Below are 20,530 nucleotides of genomic sequence, written 5' to 3' on the forward strand. Positions count from 1 at the left end.
ATAAGCCAGATACAAGCTGTATCATAAAATTTTCCAACCTTGATTACATTGCTGTTTCAGCTATATATGGAGTTCTTATTCTAACTGATCGAGATTCCTCCTCCAACATGAGGGGAATTCGAAAACTACTTCTAATGACACCTATTAACCCTTTAACTAACTAATAAATACAACAAGGTGTTGACTGGAGTTTTTTTTAGAGATCTAAATCAACTATGACTCTAACTCCATATTACATGCATGATGGTTTCTCCTCGTTCTTTGACATCTGGTTTTCTTTCAGTTTGGCTGAGATGGGTGTTTAATGCTCCATGTTGACCTTGGATGCTGAATCTTCTTAACTGCCCAGAAATATTAGGAGACTATCCTTGCTTCTCGGCTTCAGTTTTCCCCAAAATATTCGAATGCAAAGAAGCATGTCCTTTATCTTTTAATCACCCAAAATGTAGAAGTCTGCCACGTCATTGATGCGTTGTAAGCTTTTTCCCATGTACATGTGTGCAGGCAAAAGTTTCTTGTAAACTGTTTAACATATCCTGAACTATGGTAAATTGCTCACTTTACGACAAAAATTTAAAGTTGGATTTTGAATATATCTTTTCTCCACCTGTCTTGACCTGGTTGACTGTTGATAGCTTCAGATGATGCCTTGTATGCCTTTTAGACGTTTCCCTTTCAAAATTCCCGCTTATAATTCAAAACTGCTTGATTTGCGTTAAAATCATCACCTTCAGCAGTTTCGTAGCGCGCTACGAAACTGCTGAGTTATTTAAAACAGCTTGCTTTTAACCCGAGACCTTTATTAGCCGAGTACTTGATTGCCAAAAACTCCTTTAGACTTTCCACATGTCGAATAGGGATTTATATTTCCTCATAAAGATGAAATCAAGCAAATTTGTCAAAATTTTAAAACAAAATCTTACTTGAAATGAAAACTCATTTAGCAGGTAGCTGACTTAGCTGTGCCTTCAGATCTTCAATTTGTTTCTTCATAGCCTTATTCCCAACTCTCAGTTGCATATTGATCCTTCTGATGTACCTGGCTTCTTTGATTGCTGGTACTGTCCATGTGTGAAACTGTGAATGGCCATCAACCACTGAATTCAGCTGAGCTTCTACAGCAGCATTCCCTTCCCATAGAGTTTTATAATACTTTGCATGTATGGCTGCATGTTTTCTAGCGGCTTTCTTCAATTTGGCAATCTCATATTTAGCTGATTCTAATTGGCTCTTCAGGGCTGCTATATTATTTTCTTTAGGTGTAATGACCGTTTTGCCTGCGTTTTTCTGTGTCTCTTCCCCTGTTTCCTCTGTTCTTGGCAGTGCTTCCTGTACTTGCTGAAATCTCCTTGTCATAGGTCTTCTAGGTTTAAAAACGAACTCTTCAGCTGGCACGTCAAATCTAAGCCTTTTTTAGGCCTTGGATTTCTTGGTGCTTTCTTGTTCTGACTGCATCAATTCGATTTGAACTGGTAGAGACTGCTCGAATTCAATAGCCTGTAATAAATCATTTAAACTTTCCTTGGACACTGGACTTTCTTCAACTGCTATAGCTTTACCTTTTTCCTTATTTATCTGACTTCTTGTTCTTACCCTTGAGACTACTTCAGATGTGCTTGTTTCAGGTACAGTCTTTTTACCATGAGCTTTTTCCTTAGTTGATTGCTGAGGTTGATCTTGGATGATAAGTGGCTTCACTTGTTTTCTTATTTGTGACTTTGGAACTCTTTTAGCTCTTGCTTCTGTTTGGAGCTCAGCTATTGTAAAATCTCTAGCAGGTTGAGGAGTGAGGCCAGTCTGGCTATTGAAGCCAGCCATAAAAATGAATGAATTCCAATCTCTGTCTATCTTCTGTAGTCCATCTAAAACCAGTAGTTTGATCAAACCATGATGAAACAAAGAGGTTTCACAATCCTCTTTCCTCAGCTGTACCTTATCACACATCTTACTCAAACTACGGAAAAGATAAAAAGGTAAGTCTATGGAGACTTTCCCGGTGAAATGCAAAAGGAGTTTAAAATGGTAAGAATAAACCTTGTTATACCTTCCTTCACAAGTCAGATATTTCTGTATGCAGGTGAGTAAGTGAGCATAATATTCTTTGACATAATTCCTGGGCACTGCCTTACTTAAATCTTCATTTACATAATCATCCTTCAAAAACTCCTTGCAAGGATTCATGTCAAATTTGAAATTTTTAAACCATTCCTCTTTTCCTCGTGGGATCCCTGTTACAGTAGATATCACTTCTGGCGAAACCTGCAATTCTAACATGGCTACCTTTGAATTCAAGCCTGTGAAGTTAAGTGCAAATTCCTTAGTTACCTGTGCGTGTCCTCCTTGTAACTTTTTGCAAAACTTCCAGCACCCGGCCTTTTTAAATGCTTTCTTCACCTCTTCATTTCTCAGCGTTATATCCAGGCCTTCAGGTTCAGTCCTTATACATTTATCGGATCTGTGCTCTTTTTTCTCCATTGATTCTTCCAGATCTTCACAAACAATGACTACCAGCTCCGGTTGGAATTGTGATTCGGCTTCTATTTGAATTCAGCCTCGCTTGATTATCAGCCTCGCTTGATTATCAGCCTCGCTTGAATTTTGAATTTTTCCGTTTAAAACCTTTCAAGATGTAATCTTGCAGATTTCTCACTCATGCAAGACTTACAACCATCATTAAGGTTTATGCACGGTTGTATTTCTTGGGAATGATAATTCGTGCATATCAACAGATCTAGTGGTGGTGATAGTGGCAATGAGTGGTGAAATGTGATAAGAGGGGTACATGAGCTGACATGAGAAGACATGGCCTATGACTCACCTAACAGACTTGACATTTCGGGAAAGATTCGCTGCGGAATGTACGAATCCATGATTTCGCAGCGCTGTCAGTTTAAAATTTTAATGATGCGCTGCGAAACTACCTAATCATGATACGCTGCGAAACTGCCTAACTATGATTGCGCTGCGAAACTGCCTAATTGGCATTGCGCTGCGAAATTACAAAAAGACACGGTGACTGACATAAGATAACCGGTGGCTATAGAACAATGGTAGATGGAGGGGAACCAATGGGAGCTGAGAATAACTTGACTCAAAAACTCATCAAAACTCCAGATTCTAAGGGAAAAAATTAAAACCAAATTAAACTAACACTGACCTTCGTCATCGGGCTAGGATGGAAAGTTACATGTATCAAATTTAGTTCTAAGTGATAACAGTATCTACCATGAACTTGGTGATAAACCCTCCTATAACTCGATCGAGCCAATGGTCCACAATGCGCGTGATCTTATCTTCTGATTCTTCTAGTTTGCGCACCAACTCTGAAGTCCACACAATAGGTTTGTCGAGCCTACACCTTCCCTGACTATCCACTAGCTTCGTGATCCACTCGTACAACTCAGAGGGGAAGGATGCAAAGAAAATTTCATGGATTTCCATATATAAGTAGTGCTCTAACCACTCTTCCTTTGATACTCATGGATTCCTATTTTCTTGTGCCGCGAACTCATGAATTTTCCTATCCAACCACTCTTCAATTTCTTTCTTTGTCAAATTCCAGTGACATGACATCAAACATCTCTTATGTAGATCCTGGTCTCGACAACGGAACCATTTGTTGGCTTATTGGGGCCTGACCCAGGTTCAGAGTTAAGTTAGCCAAACAAATCCCAGTACTACTGGCCCTTTCGGCAACAGTCCGTGGAACACGGATTGAGGTCTCACTCGAAGTAGTATGGGAGGGTGCTAGAACCAGGTTTCCACACCCTGGTATGTCTGATGAGTTGAAGTGGTCCACAGTTCGACCCTGTGCGCACGTCGCTATGCACACATTCCCGTACCTTGTAGCCTGAGATGTTGCCTTTGTGTATCCCTACGCAAGGGTTGAATGTTGCGCTTCTGCATTATTACCCAAGACTTCACTGATATTCCACTGTTAGTTGATTAACTTAGCCAACTTGCATTCTTTAAGTTATACTTAACAATATAAACCATTCATACAGGTGCATGAAGTAAATAAATAGTGTATTTGCAATTTATATCAAACATGCATTAACCCAAGAACAAATACACAAATTGGTAACACAACTTCTCTTTATTAATTTCTTCCTCAGTTACAGACTTGACTCCGCCCTGCGCACTCAGCTGTAGGGGTCCGCACACGCAGCTGAAAACTACTATGCCTTTGCGCACTCAGCTGCAGGGGTCCGCACACTCAGCTACAAAGCCTTCTCCTACTCTACGACCCAATACACACTTAGCCACTCAGACTCTTTCTCTTTTTCTCTACTACTTCTTCTACTTCCACTACACTTAGAGCCTCACTCTATTTATACAATCCCATGGTTTGCGGACCATGGGTAGGCCAACATTACATTACAAAACTAGGTTGGACAACCTTGTGACTCTAACATACTTCCGCGCCCTGTGCCTGCAATTCGCGGAGTCTTTACAACAAGATTAGGTCAAAACTTGGGCTTTAAGCCCCGAAACATGCCTTGGGGGGATTCCATGCCCAACACTGGGATTTTCTTTGGGACATCTTCATCTAGGTTAAAATATAGCATTCATTTGTTCAAATAAATCTCCCGCGAGTTAAAGAAATATGACTCATTACGAAATACCACATCCATATACTCATTTGATTCAATATTAATGCAAAAACATTGTTTACTACCACATATAGGACAATATTACCTTTCATCATTGATCTCTAGTATTTTTCTATCCATATTCCCATAGATCTTGGGGATGGTGACATACCTATGAATTTTTCGATTAGTGCTCTTTCTGAGTATGCTAGGGAGGTTCTTCGAGCTCCAATTGATACAGAAATGTCACAAATCTCATCATTATATTTTACAAATCTCAATTATGGCACTGTAATATTTGCTCGTTTTAGCGGCGAAGCCACCAATGAGTGAAAGGAAATCAATTTTTCCTTAGGCAATGGAATCGATTGCAAAGAGGCAAGGGGAAGGGGATGTGAGGGAGCTAGGGTTTCTGTAAGCGAGGATCAGAGTAGAGCAGAGCATATTTTGGAGTTAGTCAGGTATTACTGCGGTTTTATAAATAATGTGTTGTTTCACTAATTATATCCAACTAGATTAATTTCCTATAATTTGGAATATTCAATTTGATTAAAATCCATAAATAAGACAGAAATAATAGTGAAATCGAAACACACAGAGGTAATTTAAATCCTCTCTAAATAAAATCTGGTTACGATGATTGAGTGGAGCATTACTCTTTCAATTAAAGTCAATAAGATTTCCTTCAAATAATGCATTGTTTCACTGATTTTGTCTTTTTTATTTTAAATATGCTATATTCCACATGAATATCATGGGAAAAACCATGGTTTCTCATAAACATAGAGATCGAAAACCATTGGTACCTTGATTGATCCAATTTTACCCGAAGCACCCTAACATCTTGGACATAGATAAAGTATAGTATGTGGACTAGTATAACGATAATGACTGATTATAGGATGAAGAGTATGTAAATTATATATAAGGGCATATCTAAATATTTTCAACATTGAAAATATCTTAAATTCATCTCCATGTCTAGGCACAACCTCTTTGGCCTAGATGCCCTAACATTCACTGGTCGACCCTGCAATCATCTTGTTGTTAGAAGATCATATCATTCTCTAACTTATTTGTTGTATTCTAACTCTAAATCACCCATCTAGTGGATAAGACTTGCGGCCTACAATTGAGTAGTACTTTTAGTGAATTGCGCGACCGTTTAGTGGACAGCGTGTCCTATAAATCATGACCTAATTGGGTGTTATCGGGTTGGGTGGTTGTCGTGGCTAATATGACATTTTATTTTCCTCACTCATACATTGAAGCCTATTATTAGTTGGAATCAAATGGTCTTAGATACTAGAAATACAATCCTTCGCGCTCTGTTTGAAAGCTTGATGAGAATATGAAATTCATATTCTATGCCCCTCAAGCCATATCAAGGGATCTGTAGTTGGCTGAAAGAGGGTTGGTGGATCAATTCATGGGGTTATGGCTCTCCCTCGCTTAGCCTTATTATGGGTGGAAAAACCACAAAAAACCTTAAAAAAAGTGGAGATATCATCTTCCTTATATGGGAAAGGATTTTTCACCTTTTTATTTGAAAATAATGCAGGTTAAGATCTAATCTTTTGAGGTAGTACATATTTCAGGAGAGTCCAAGGATTATATATAGATCATTGGAGCCCTAATTTTAACACTAATAGTGATGTCCCATTTGTTGTCCTGGTGTGGGTCAAGCTTCATTTTTTTCTCCTTCATTGTTGCAATGATGCAACATTTAGAAGTATTGGTAATGCTCTCAAAAAATATACAGATTGAGATGAAACCCATGAGGGTCTATTCACATGTGCCCAAATTTGTGTCACAATAGATCTAGATAAGGTATTACCAACAATTATCAATTTAAATTTGCATAGTTATTCACACATTTAAGAATTTGATTATGAACAGATTTCATTTAAGTGTAATTACTCCCACGAGTATGGTTATTTTTTAGAAGCTACACTAAAAAGAAAGAGGACTAGCCAAACAAGGGGAACTAGGGGAGCAATGGAAATAAGAAAAAATTAGAAAGGGGCTAGTTAGACAACAACCAAATATATTTACGCAATAATAAAATGTAGGATCCAAAGGAAAAGGTACACTCTCCCCAAGGAAATATGGACAAAGCAACGAAGAAGGCATGAGTAAAATAGGAAATGAGGTGACAATGATAATACATTCAAAGCTATAAATCTAGAGGAAGAAGAAGGGGGAATCCCATCCACTCATCCCCCCTCCATGGAGTTGGAGTGAAACAATGAAAAAGAAGATATGCAACTAGAGGAAGCTAGATTACCCTCAAATGAGGACCAAGATTAGATCTACAACCATCTCTTAAAGATAGAGGAAGAGTACCACTCTCTGGAGAATACTAAAGCTAACTCTATGCTTGCTAGCTAAATAGAATAGAAATTATAAGATGAGAAAGAAAAGGAGAAAGAGAAGCATAAGAGAAAGGCAGGTAGAAAATCAAGTATGGAATTTTGCATAAAGAGGATAGAAAAAGAGGAGTTGGGATAACAAAACATGCTAGATCCCAAAATGATAGAAGTTAAAAGCACTAGAAAAGGTAAGATTTCTTCCCCATCTCATGGGGCCCCTCAAACCCATAGTAAATGATGAATATTATCTCCTAGAATTGTGGGGGTATATGGTTAGAAAAAAGACTGGAAAAAGTGAATTCCCTTATAAAAAAAGGAAAACTCTCTAATAGTCCTGCTCCAGGAGATGAAAATGGAGGAATAGGAAGTCCTCCAAAGGTACCATAAGATATGGAATTCAAGTGATATAATGGAAACTAGTTTAAGAGGAGCCTTTGGTGGTCTTTGTACAATGTGGAATCCGTATCATTTTAAGTTATGGAATTGATATTATATAATCCACTCGTTAGTAATACAAATCCAACACCTTCCTACTAATAAGGTATGTTCCATAGTCAAAATTTATATGCATGTTTATTTTTAGGAGAAGAAAGATTTTCAGTATTCCTATTCATCATTGGATGAAACCATTGATCATTCCAATTGTAATATGGGGGGTGAATTTAACACCACTCTCTATAAATGGGAGAAAAAAAGTTCTCTCCCATGAGAGATCCTTTCCAAGAGAACATGGAGGATATCATCCCATACACTTAAAATAATAGATATCAATCCTTCAATAAACAAATATACTTGGAATAATCTCAAATCTGGATCTAGTCATATCGTAGCTCATCTAGATAGGTTCCTAGTCTCGAAATCTTTTATATTCCAACATCTTACAATTCGATCACACATCATTCCCTGATGCAAATCATATCATAGACCAATCATGTTAGATCTATTGAGACATATTAATTATGGCCCAATCCGATTTAAATTCTACCTTGTAAGGATTTCTCAACTTGGGTTCAATGAATTAGTTGAAAAAACTTGGAAGGAATGGGTTACAGGAAACCCGCTTAACATCTAGGAAAATAATGTTAAGAAACTAAAGGATAAAATAAAATAGTGGGCCAAACAAACACAACTAGAGCAACAAATAAATCTCCAAAAATATGAGAAACAATTAGAGGAAATCCAAAACAAATTGGAGTCAAGCCTGGTGACATCTGAGGTTCTTAATTAGGAAAAAAAATCCTTTGTTGCATATCATACTTTACTGGAAGAAGAAGGAGAAGAAGTATGGATATTAAAATCAAGAAGCGTTTGGATCCAAGCTAGGGATTGAAAATATAAATTCTTCCATAAGAGAGACAAGAGCAAAGAATGGAAGAAAAATATTCAAGAAATAATGGTGCAAGGAAGAAAAATAGAGGATGCCCAACAAATTAAACATGAGGTTGTTCAACACTTTTGAACTCCGTATAATCAAGTTTATATGCTATTTGAAGAAGCCATGAACTTCATGCTCTAACATATCTGGAAATTAATCTCAGTTGATTTCAATCATATGTTCATGCAACTCCAAGTAGGGGCAAAAGTCAAGAAAACCATTTTGTTTCTTAGTCCAAATAAATCCCCAATCCATGATGGGTTCCTGACTCAATTATTCCAATTATATTGTGATATTATAATATTAGATATTTGTTAAATGGTGGGTTACTCTCTTTAAAAAATCTACATAGGTTCCAGTATGGATTTATCATTTCTAGCTCTTATTTCGAAAGAATCTAGTATGTCTTGTTTTTCTTGATTCCACCTAATTTCCCTATGTAATGTTTCATACAAAGTGTTATGAAAAATTCTTGCTAATTGTATGAAGAGAATCCTCCCAAAATTCATCTCTAAAAATCATGGTGGTTTTGTCCCTCAAAGACATATTTTTGATAATATTTTCTTGGTTCAAGAAGCAATTGATTCTAGCTATAAATAGGTTGACAATGGCATGGTTATTCAATTGGATATGGAAACTTCCTTTGACTGTGTCCAACATCAATTTATATTTAAAGTCATGGAGAGCATAGAATTTGATGAGAAATTCCTACAATGGGTTAAGTTATGCATCAATTCTCCTCGGATTGTTCTGATCTGTTTTTGAATGTTAGTTTTGATGTGTTAATTTCAACTTCAGAATTAAAAACAATTGCTCATCATTTTCTTTATGTGCATAGATTTCCTTTATGGTGTTTGTGAATGTAACAGGTAAATTTGTCAAGTTTTATGTCAAATTCATGAGAAAAATAGAATGTAAATAAAGTGTTGAACAACACCAATCAAATATATAGCAAACCATTAAAATGCACAATTAACACAGTGTTTTGATGAAGGAGTTCACCCCTCCTGAGCTAGATATCCTTGGTCCAGCTTCCATTGCTTGGGCTTCTGTATTAGTTCAAAATGGAAAAAAAAAAAGTGTTGTTTACAATGCTCTACTGCTCCTGAAACCTGCTTCAATGTGCTCAGAACATCAAAATCATCTAGGAATGACTTTTTTTGAGCCCAAATTGGTCGAAAATTGCAAAAGTTATGGCCTCTTCAGTTTCCCCTAGGAAAACTCCACCAAAACTAGAGGAACTCCAGTTAATCTTGCCAAATTTGGAGAAAATATGAATTCAGCGGACCCGCCAAAAGATCCACCAAGTTAACTACGCTTTAATTAATGGATAAGCAAGGTTTAATTAGCATTAATCTACAGTTAGCGCATAAATCACGTGGTTAGTGCTAACTGCTGGCCTCCGGTTTTGTGGTAGTGATCACATGTAGAGGGGGATGGCCCTCTCCTCCCCCAACTACCACGATTAAACATAACAAATACAATTTGTAACCATTGTATGTCAAGAACCACCGGCGTGGCATAGCGATAAGACTCTAGGCTTGTGCGGCCGAGGTCACGGTTTCGACTCCTCCAACCTGCCAATATAATTTTTTCATTGCACACTGATTTTGCCAGGCCTTTGGGGAGGGACATTTGGCGGCCTCCAGGCTTGCTATATGTCTCCTTCTCATTGGTCCTCCTTTATCCAATGAAATCACACTAACTCACCAAACTATCAACCAACAAAAATGCGCCACTTGGCGTGACCTCATTGGCCATTGACCAAACCTTTGACCTATACAGTCACCTGCCACGTTAGCAGTACGGACTACTCACTGTGCAGTGACTGTATTTTTTTTTTAAATTCCTCTATTTGGTAAAGCGAACATAGTGCGATATCTTCCTCATATGAGCTCTATTTTGAGTGAAACAAGTTGTGTTGGGATCGTATCGCTGAGACAGACGCGGTTGTTCAAGTTTTGAGCTATTGTAAGAACTTTTATTTTTTAGCTAAATATTGATCACCTAATCATTCCTCCCCACTGGAAGCCTTTTTTACCACAAAATATACTAGAAATTGTTCAACGGGTGAGGGTACATCTCCCTCACCTTCTCAATCTACATCCATTTGGCCTTAGAAGGATTTTTTCCCTTGAGTCCCACTCGAAGGTATTCTGCATTCCCTCTCTTTGAAGTTCTAGTTCTTCTGTCAAGTATGAGATCTTGTTAAAGTTCATCAAGATATTCTGGTAAGAAATCCTCTATTGATGGAAGTTGAACATGCTCTCCTTGATCATCAATCAAAGGAGGCTCAAACAATCTCAAATTCTCAACATTAACAACAAAATATATTTGCATATGAGGCTAATCTAGCTTAAATGCATTGTTACCAATCTTTTCCAGAATTTTAAAAGGACGATAATGGATTCGCTTCAGTTTTTTACCTTCCCCTTGAAGTATCTCTTTGCTAATATATAACCAAACTTCATCTCCAACTTGAAATTTATGATTGACAAGGTGTTTGTCATGCCTTTCCTTGTAGATGCTTTGACTCTTTTCAAGCTATTCTTGCATTGTGTGATGTATCAACTGAATTTGCTCAATGAACTTCCTTGCCTTATCGATGTTCCGATGACCATCAATAGCGACATATTTCTCAAAGATGAAGTCTAATGGCAATCTTGGTAAGTACCCAAAACATGCCTCAAATAGTGATGTGTTTGTGGAAGAATGCTTTGCCTTGTTGTATGCATGTTGTATGTAATGAAACTGTTCATCCCACAACTTGGGATGTTTGTTGCAATATCCTCTCAGAAGATGAATGAATTTCCTATTGACCACCTCGGTTTGTCTATCTATTTGCGGATGAAAGGTTGTACTCTTCTTCAACTTAATGTCCATCATGTCCCACAAACTTGACCAAAAATTCCTAACAAATCGAGAATCTCGATCACTTACAACAGAAGTAGGAAGACCAAAATGAACCCAAATATTTTGAAAGAAAGGATGAGTTGTTTGTTTAGTTGTAATTTTCTTTTTACAAGGCATTAGAATACACATCTTTCTGAACATGTCTACAACTACATACAAGTAATCATGACCTTTCCTTGACAATGAAAGACCTCCTACAAAATCCATTGAGATACTCTCCCATGGACGTGAAGGTATCGGAAGTGGAGTGTACAATCTTATTTTCCTATTTCTAGTCTTACTTATTTCACACAAATAACATCCTCTAATGAAACAAGATACATTATCAAAAATGCATGGCCAATAACAATACCTTTGGAGATTCGCTATTGTCTTGCCTACACCAAAATGTCCAATAATCAATGAAGTGTGAGACTCCCTTATGATATTGTTTCTTTCTCCCTGTGGAATACATAACTTGCCCAAGTGATACAAAAAAATGTCATGTACATGGTAATCTAACTCTTCAATTTGGTTGCCTTTCCTCAAGCTTGCATACACATCTTGAAAGTCAATATCATATGAATATTGCTCAATGTAACTTTCATATAAAACAGAATTGGGCTTGAGTATAATAGATGAATTTACAATAGGCCTAGAAAGCATATCAACTACCTTATTGTAGATCCCCTTTTTGTACTTGGTAACCAAATGAAACAGTTGTAGAAAACCCATCCATCTAAAGTGTCGTGATTGCTTCAACTTTGACTGTGATTGTAAGTACTGCAATCGTTGATGGTTGGTATGGATAATGGTCTCCTTCCCCATCAAGTAGTGTTTCCATTTTTTAACACTTTGTACCAATGCATACAATTCTTTGTCATAAGTGAGATATTTAGTCACAACACCATTAAAAATTTCAGAATGAAATGAAATGGGCTTACCATGCTACATGAGAAATTCTCCCATGGAGTAATCACTAGCATCTGTTTGAATCTCAAATGGCTGTCTAAGATCTGAAAGCACCAATATCGGTGCTGAACTAATCTTTTGTTTTAAAGAATATAATTCTTTTTTCTATACATCTCCCTAATGGAAGACTTTCATGACACTAGTCAATGCATGTAGTGGAGTTGCAATGGAAGAAAAATTAGCAATACATTTCCCCCAATATTGTGATTCCCCAAGAAAGCTTCTTACCTCTGTAACTGTATTGGGCTTGGGCCAATTCACAATGAACTCAACGTTATAGGGGTATATCTTCAGCTCACCTCCTCCAACAATGTGTCCCAAATACACTAAAGAAGTCTTGCCAAATTCAAACTTTGACATCTTTAAAAATAACTATTCTTTTCTCAAGACATCAAGTAATTTGTTCACAAGCATGACATGTTCATCTCTGGATTTGCTGAATATGAGAATATCATCTAAGTAAACAATGAAAAAATCATCTAGAAATGGTCTCAATACATCATTCATAACTCTCATGAAAGTAGCTGGAGCATTTGTAAGACCGAAAGGCATAAGAAGCCACTCAAACAATCCTTGTTTAGTTTTAAATGCGGTTTTCCAAATGTCCTCTTCAACTATTCCAACTTGATGATAACCACTTCGTAAGTCTAACTTAGTGAAATAATTTGCATACCTCAATTGATCAAGCAAATCATCAATTCTTGGGAGTGGATGACGATTCTTTACCATTATCTTATTCAACTCATTATTCAATGCATGGAGATCCACACACATGCGCCAAGTCCCGTCCTTCTTTGGCACCAAAACAATGAGTGAACCACATGGGGAAGTAGATGGGAATATGATACCTTTGTTAAGAAATTCTTGAATTTTCTTCTTGATTTCCATATCCTCCATGATCAACATGCGATACATTCCAATGTTTGGAAGTGGAACATCTTGCTGCAACTATATCTCATGTTGAATTCCCCTCTTGGGAGGTAACCCCTTTGGTTCCTGAAACATCTTGCCATGCTTTCTTACCACGTCAAAAAAAATTATATTTTAACTTATCATCATAACCTTCAAAATATTCATAATCTATATCATTATTTTTCTTGATCATGAGAAGCACAAAAATTTTACTTGCATTTACTAGTCTCTTCATCTGCCCTGCATTAACGAAAGAAATGTTTAACTATTTGTGATGTGCTCTCACAATATAATCCACTCCATCCCTGAGAAATTGATATTTTTTCCCATGGCGATAAAATACTGCTTTCATATCATACAAATATGGGCTTCCCAAAATAATTCCTAATATGTCAAGTGGAACTACATCTAACTCAACTTCATCAATGAATTTTTCAGTAATGACAAACTTGAATAAGCATTTCCTTGTAACCTGTAAATTTGCATTATTGACTATCTAGCCCAAAGGGTATGGCTTATGATGAGGTACAGTTTCAAGGTTAATATTTTTGACCAAGTCTTCTGAAATTAAGTTTGATTGTGACCCTCTATCAAATAATGCATCAATATTTGTATGGTTTGAGATTACCCTTACATGGAACAACTCTATCCTTGATTCTTCATTTGGAGTGTTGTTGTGACTATGTGAGGAACTAGTGCTTGCTATAGCTTCTTTTCCTTTTGTGACCATGGGTGAAATCTTGGTCTCATCACCGGAATTGGATCCAAGATCATGTTGTGTGGTAGTGGTCATCTTTTGTTTCCCCTTATTGATTGGTTTCTTAGGCCTTAGTTCGGGATGTAATTTACAAAAGTGGGCTTCATCATGCTCCTCTTTGGAACAATGTTTGAATGTAATTTTCTCCCCTTCTTTATTTACACTTGCATTCTTCTTTCCTTTCCATTTTCTACCCTTCTCTTTCTCCTTACCCTTGAATGACTTCTTCTTACTATCCTCTTCTTGAATGTTCTTTCCTCTTTCTTCAAGGTGCATGGCTTCCACACATACCTCATCTAAATTGCTTGGATTGAACATAAGGATAGTGTGTTTTAAGTAGGAATGTAAACCCCCAATATATTTCAATAGTGTATCTTTGCAATTCAAGTTTACTCCTAACAACAAATCCCTTTTCCTAAACTCTTGGCTATAGTCTTGAACTGTTTGGCCCTTGAGTTGCCTAAAATTTTTCCAACTCATAATGGATTTTTTCATATAGGCTAAAGGATAAAATTTTCTTTTAATTGAAGAAATAAATTCAACCCAAGAAATGGATATCTTACCATCAATTCACATTTCCTCTTGAGTTTTGCTTCCCACCAAACTAGTGTTGCTCCTTTGAGCCTCATTGAAGCCAATTGGATTTTTATGTCATCTTCTTGAAGGTTCTGAATTTTGCAATAAACCTCCAATTGTCGAATCCAATTATCTAAGTTCTCTTCATTTACCTCACCATTGTACATGGGAAGTTAAAACTTAATGTCAAACTTGAGTAAGGGAGTTTTTCCGTTTGGGGTTTGTGAATGAGTATGAACGGTTTTTGTGGTGGAAGTGGAAGATAATTATGTTTGTGATGATGAGGATTATGAAGATGATGATGAAGATTGTGGATATGGAGGATTCTTTCTTCCATTACCCTTTGAATCCTTCTTTTCATCTTTTTTATCTTCTGAGCTTCCCTCTCCATGTGGGGACTTAGAACTCTCTCTGGCCATTCTAGTATTCCTCTCTTCATAGAGGACTCTAACCATGTCAGTTAAGTCATATAAATCTTTCTTCAATGCTTCCTCTTCTGAAAGACCTTCAGTCTCTCTTGCTCCAGACATGATGGCTTTGGATTCAAGCTCAGCTTCTGGTACTACTTGTATCTCCTCAATCTCAGCTGAAGGTAAAACTTGATGTGCTTCAAGTGCAATTGAGATTGAAGCTTTGGGTGGAGATTGGGGCCTTGTGGCTCTCCTTCTTCTAGGTATTACCTCAGGATTTTCAACCAGAGTCTCCTCTCTACAACTTTAACCTTGTAAGCATCACAAATTTATAACCATTAAAACCCTACTTGCACAAAACTCAAGAAATCAAGAAAATAACTTTTTCTCTGATACCAACTTGATATGTTGTTGAATGTTAGTTTTGTTGTGCTAATTTCAACTTTAGAATTAAAAAAAATTGCTCATAATTTTATTTATGTGCATACGTTTCCTTTATGGTGTCTGTGAATGTAATAGGTAAATTTGTCAAGTTTTATGTCAAATTCATGAGAAAAATAACATGTAAATAAAGTGTTGAACAACAACAATCAAATATACAACAAACCATCAAAATGAACACTTAACACAATGTTTTGATGAAGGAGTTCACCCCTCTTGGGCTACATCTCCTTGGTCCAGCTTCTATGGCTTCGGCCTTTGTATTAGCTCAAAATGGAAAAAAGTGTTGTTTACATTGCTCTATTGCTCCTAAAACTCACTTCAATGTGCTTAGATCATCAAAATCATCTAGGAATGACTTTTTTTTAGCCAAAATTGGTCGAAAATTGAAAAAGTTATGGCCTCTTTAGTTTCCCCTAGGAAAACTCCACCAAAACTGGAGGAACTCTAGTTAATCCCGCCAAATTTGGAGAAAAGACAAATTTATCAAACCTGCCAAGTTAACTGCACTTTAATTAATGGACAAGCAAGGTTTAATTAGCATTAATCTATAGTTAGTGCACAAATCATGTGGTTAGTGCTAACTACTAGGCTCGTGTTTTGTGGTAGTGGTCACATGTGGAGGGGGCTCGCCCTCTCCTCCCCAAACCACCATGATTAAACATAACAAATACAATTTGTAATCGGTGTATGTTAAGAACCATCGTCATGGCATAGCGGTAAGAATTTGGGCTTGTCTAAGCAAGGTCGTGGGTTCGACTCCGCCGACTGGCTAATATAATTTTGTCATTACGCATCGATTCTGCCAGGCCTTTGGGGAGGGACACGTGGCGACCTCTAGGCTTGCTACATGTCTCCTTCTCATTGGTCCTCCTCTGTCCAATGAAATCACACCAACTCACCAAATTGTCGACCAGCCGAAATGTGCCACTTGGTGACCTCACTGGTCATTGACCAAAACTTTGACTTACAGAGTCACCTGCCACACCAGTAGTATGGACTACTGATTGTGTAGTGATTTCACTTTTTCTTTTAAATTTCTCTATTTGGCAAAGAGAACACAACGCGATATCTTCCTCGTATGAGCTCCATTTTGAGTGAAACAAGTTGCGTTGGGATCGTATCACCAAGAAAGACACGGTTGTTTAGGTTTTAAGTGATTCTAAGAGCTTTTATTTTTGAGCTAAATACTGATGACCTGATTATGTTCCTCTAGTGAATGGAAGACCAATTGGTTTCTTCAAGGAAGCTAGAGGACTTAGGTAGGGATGTCCCCTATCTCCATTCATATATATAATTATGACTAACACCCTTAGCCACCAACTGAATTATGAGAAAAGGATGGAGTGCCTACAAAGAATCAAATATGTTAGAGGAATTAAAAATCTAAACCACTCATAATTTTTAAATGACATCCTCCTCCTTGGAGGTGCATCAGTAATCATTTATAAAATATTCAAGAAGATTTTACACCAATCTATCCTAGAATCTAGTAGACAAATGAACTCATAAAATATCAAATCTAATTTTGGAACATTTCAACTGTTAAAAATCATCAAATCAACGAGATCTTTGGCTTTAAACCTGTGGAAAATTGAAAAGTATTCATGTACTTGGGAATCCTTATTTTCTATAAAGCACACTCACCACTTGCATGGATGGGAGTTCTCTATAAATTCAAAGGGAAATTCAAGGCTTGGGGTGCACAATGGATCAATTTAATTGGTTGTATTGTGTTAATAAAAGTAGTATTATCTTCCCTACCCTTTAACAATTCTCTAATTTCCTGGCACCCTAGGCTATTTCACACCAATTGGCTATAGAAATAAAAAACTTTCCTCTAGGAAGGGTGTGGGGGGCAATACAAAAAAATTCCACTTGATAAGTTGGGCCATAGTTCGTGCTCCCAAACTTCATGAGGGACGATCCCATTGTCGTGAACCAAGTAATGGGAGTAAATTTGGCCTAATTGTTATAGACATTTTTGTGCCTTACAGCATGAAGCATGAAATGTCCATAATCTAAGGGATCCAAAGTCCCTAAACATGTTGTTCCTACCCCTATAGGAACAAGGTCAGCAAACCACAGCACTAAATATCAGTTCTCCACCTGAAAACACTCAAAAACAAGCAAATTCTGGATCATGTCAACTGCTCCACTGAGCATCTGCGCTGAATGTCAAGTGCTCCACTCTGTACCTGCGCTGAATGTCAACTGCAAAGAAGGCCACCTGCGCTGAGCGTACTTGGACAAGTGGCACAGTCATTCCTCAAGGTGTCAGCACCCAGGAAGCTTCCAAAATGACACTTGGATCAAGGAATTCGCCTGGTGATGAGTAAGAGGGTCTAGATCTCCAAGTGGAAGCAAGAACCTCCAAGTGGACTCAAGAACTAAAGAATAACTGAAGTGAGAGAGGACACTAGTCAGCTCTCAAGCTGACTCATCCTTTCTCCAAAACTCCTATATATAGAGCTCTCTCATGAGGTCTAAGGAGGCTAGAATCTTGTGAATGTAAGGAAGTGCTGTTGGTTTGAGTTTAGAGCTATTGGGTGATTTGCTTTGAAGGAGGTGAAGAGGAGATTTCTTTCTGCTGGGAAGGTGATGCTGGATTGGGCCTCTTATGGTTGTATCACTTCCTGAACTTTACTTCTTCCATTAATAAAGCATTTGAGGTTCTTCTATATGCATGTGTCTCAATGATGTATTGTCATACTTGTGTATTTGATTTACTCTAATCCTTGAATCAGTTATGAATGTATGCTTCTTGTAGTTTCCCTCTCTTGCCATTTTGCAGGGTCTTGGTGTAGCTGGGCCAGTGAAAGAGCAAGGAGCTGGGAGCAAGCAGCAAGGAGAGAAGATTGGATCAACCATTAGCGAAAGACATCGGTTAGTGGATCTCTTTCTCCCCTATTTTACTTTCATCAAGAAGAAATCTTAGATAGCTTTGCTTCGATTGTTGCTGAGGTACTATCACCCTTAGAGTGGGATAGGGTCATTCCGTATTGGATACTTTTCCCTACAACACTAATGTTTCATTACTCATCCTGAATACTAGTGGTCAAAGGTTCGATAAGCCAAATATCAACAACAAAGAAATGATCAAAACCTCAAACAACTATAGTCCACCTGATCTAGATTGATAATATGGAAACTAATGTTATTAGTGGCCTCAATAATCCATAAAAATACCTATTAGAAAGAAGGAATTGGTGCACATATTAGTATATGGTCAAACTCAATCATAGGAAAAATTCCTTTGGAGGAAACTAAGGACCTCTTACTTGTCAAAGAAGCCCTTGAAGCACAAAGGAGATCCCTATTAGAAGATATATTCTTGTAGGATGCAAATGGAAATTGGATTTGTTGGGACTTTTGTGGGATCCCCCGACATTTATCCCCATCAATGGCACACCTACAAGAATGCATTTTGGATGTGCTATTTGGAGTGAACAAGTGGTAGATAAACTAGGCTGGCGAAAATCATGTTATTCGATTAAAAGGGGCTATGAATCACTATTATATGCTAGCCATATTCCCCCAAAATCAGCAATATAGAAAACATTATGGTGCAATAATGCTAATCCAAAGATTAATGCTTTTTGTTTGACATTGGCCCATAAAAATCCTTATTGTTGAAAAGATCCGAAAATGAGGAATCAAGGGCCTTTGAGATTCCCCCTGTGTAAACAATTTGAAGAATCACTTGCTTATGTTTTTCTTCACTACCAATTTACTAAGTTAGTATGGAAGGAGGCTTTCTCCCCCTTACACAATAGGTTTAATTGGCCTTCTGATCTTCAAATTCTCTTTTCCTCCTAGACCAAATTCTATAGTGGGTCTTTTATAGGAAAATCCAGATCTAAATGGTATTGGGAATACCTCCCTAAGTTCTTATGCTAGAAAATATGGTTGGCAAGGAGCTAGGCCAGTTTTGACAATCTTAGTGGTCATATTCATTTCTATCATGTTTGAACCATGTGACAAGGCCGATTTGTAATAATGGCTAGAAACATATTTGTAATATGTCATATTTCAGTTCGAGGGAGGTAGACAAAATAGGCCTCTTTGATTGGCTGAATCTGCCCAACCCAACCCCATAGAGAAATGCTTATCATTATAAAAAATATGATAAATGATAATTTTATATTGTGTTCTTTAAAATGGACTCAACATGATAATAAAAAAATATCTTATATTTATTTTGGTTTCAAATATAGTGATAATGGATATATGGTTATAACGAATTGTAAATAAATTGAAGGTAAATACAAGAATATTTTATAATTTTTAATTTTAAAATTAAATTTTAAATGCTTTATCATATCTTCTTTATAAAAGTTATTTTTTCTTTTATTTTGAGTATATTTATAATTAGTTACTTAATAACATGAGGTGTAGATTATTTGGATTATGTGGTTTATTGACTATCAAGCTTTAGGTTCAAACCTTAAGGAGAGGGGTTGAGGTCGGGAGTCAATTGTGGGGGTAAAAATTGTTCCAAAGGGTTTTCAAGCTTGATCAAACTCGTGCAATCTGTTTTCAACCATTATTACAAATCATCCTTGTCACGTGGTTCAAAAATGATAGCAATGCATATAAACACTAAGATTGTCAAAAGTGGCCCAGTTCCTTGCCATCCATATTTTCTAGCATAAGAAGTTAGGGAGGGATTCCCATTACCATTCACATTTGGATTTTCTTATAAAATAACCACTATAGAATTTGGTCCAAGAGGAAAAGAACATCTGAAGATCAGAGGGCTAACGAAACCTATTGTGCAAGGGGGAGAAAGTCACCTTCCATACTAGCTTAGTAAATGAGTAGTGAAGAAAAACATGATCAATTGATTCTTGAAACTGTTTGCATAGGTTTTATATCGAAGGCCCTTGTATTCCTCATTTTCAAAGGTTCTCAATAGTAATGGGATTTTTATGGGCTAATTTCCAACATAAATCATTGATCTTTGGATTAGAATTTTTACACCATAACTTTTTTCAAATTGATTATTTTTGGGGCAAATGACCAACATATAATAATTCTTCATAACCCATTTTTTGTTGTGGCTACAACCACCCTCCAGAATTTTGCCTACACTTCACATTGGAGCCTCCCTCCTAAAATCCCAACAGCTTATCTCACACTAACCTAGGTACTTATGCTTTCATTGAGATTTATCTTCTGCATTTTAGCTTGTGTTTTCTCACTTGGTTTATTATCTAACCCACAATTCG

The sequence above is a fragment of the Pinus tabuliformis genome, chromosome 3_2 (genome assembly GCF_031772625.1).
Source record: "Pinus tabuliformis cultivar Carrire ecotype Pingquan chromosome 3_2, CPIR1, whole genome shotgun sequence".
Lineage (NCBI taxonomy): Eukaryota > Viridiplantae > Streptophyta > Pinopsida > Pinales > Pinaceae > Pinus > Pinus tabuliformis.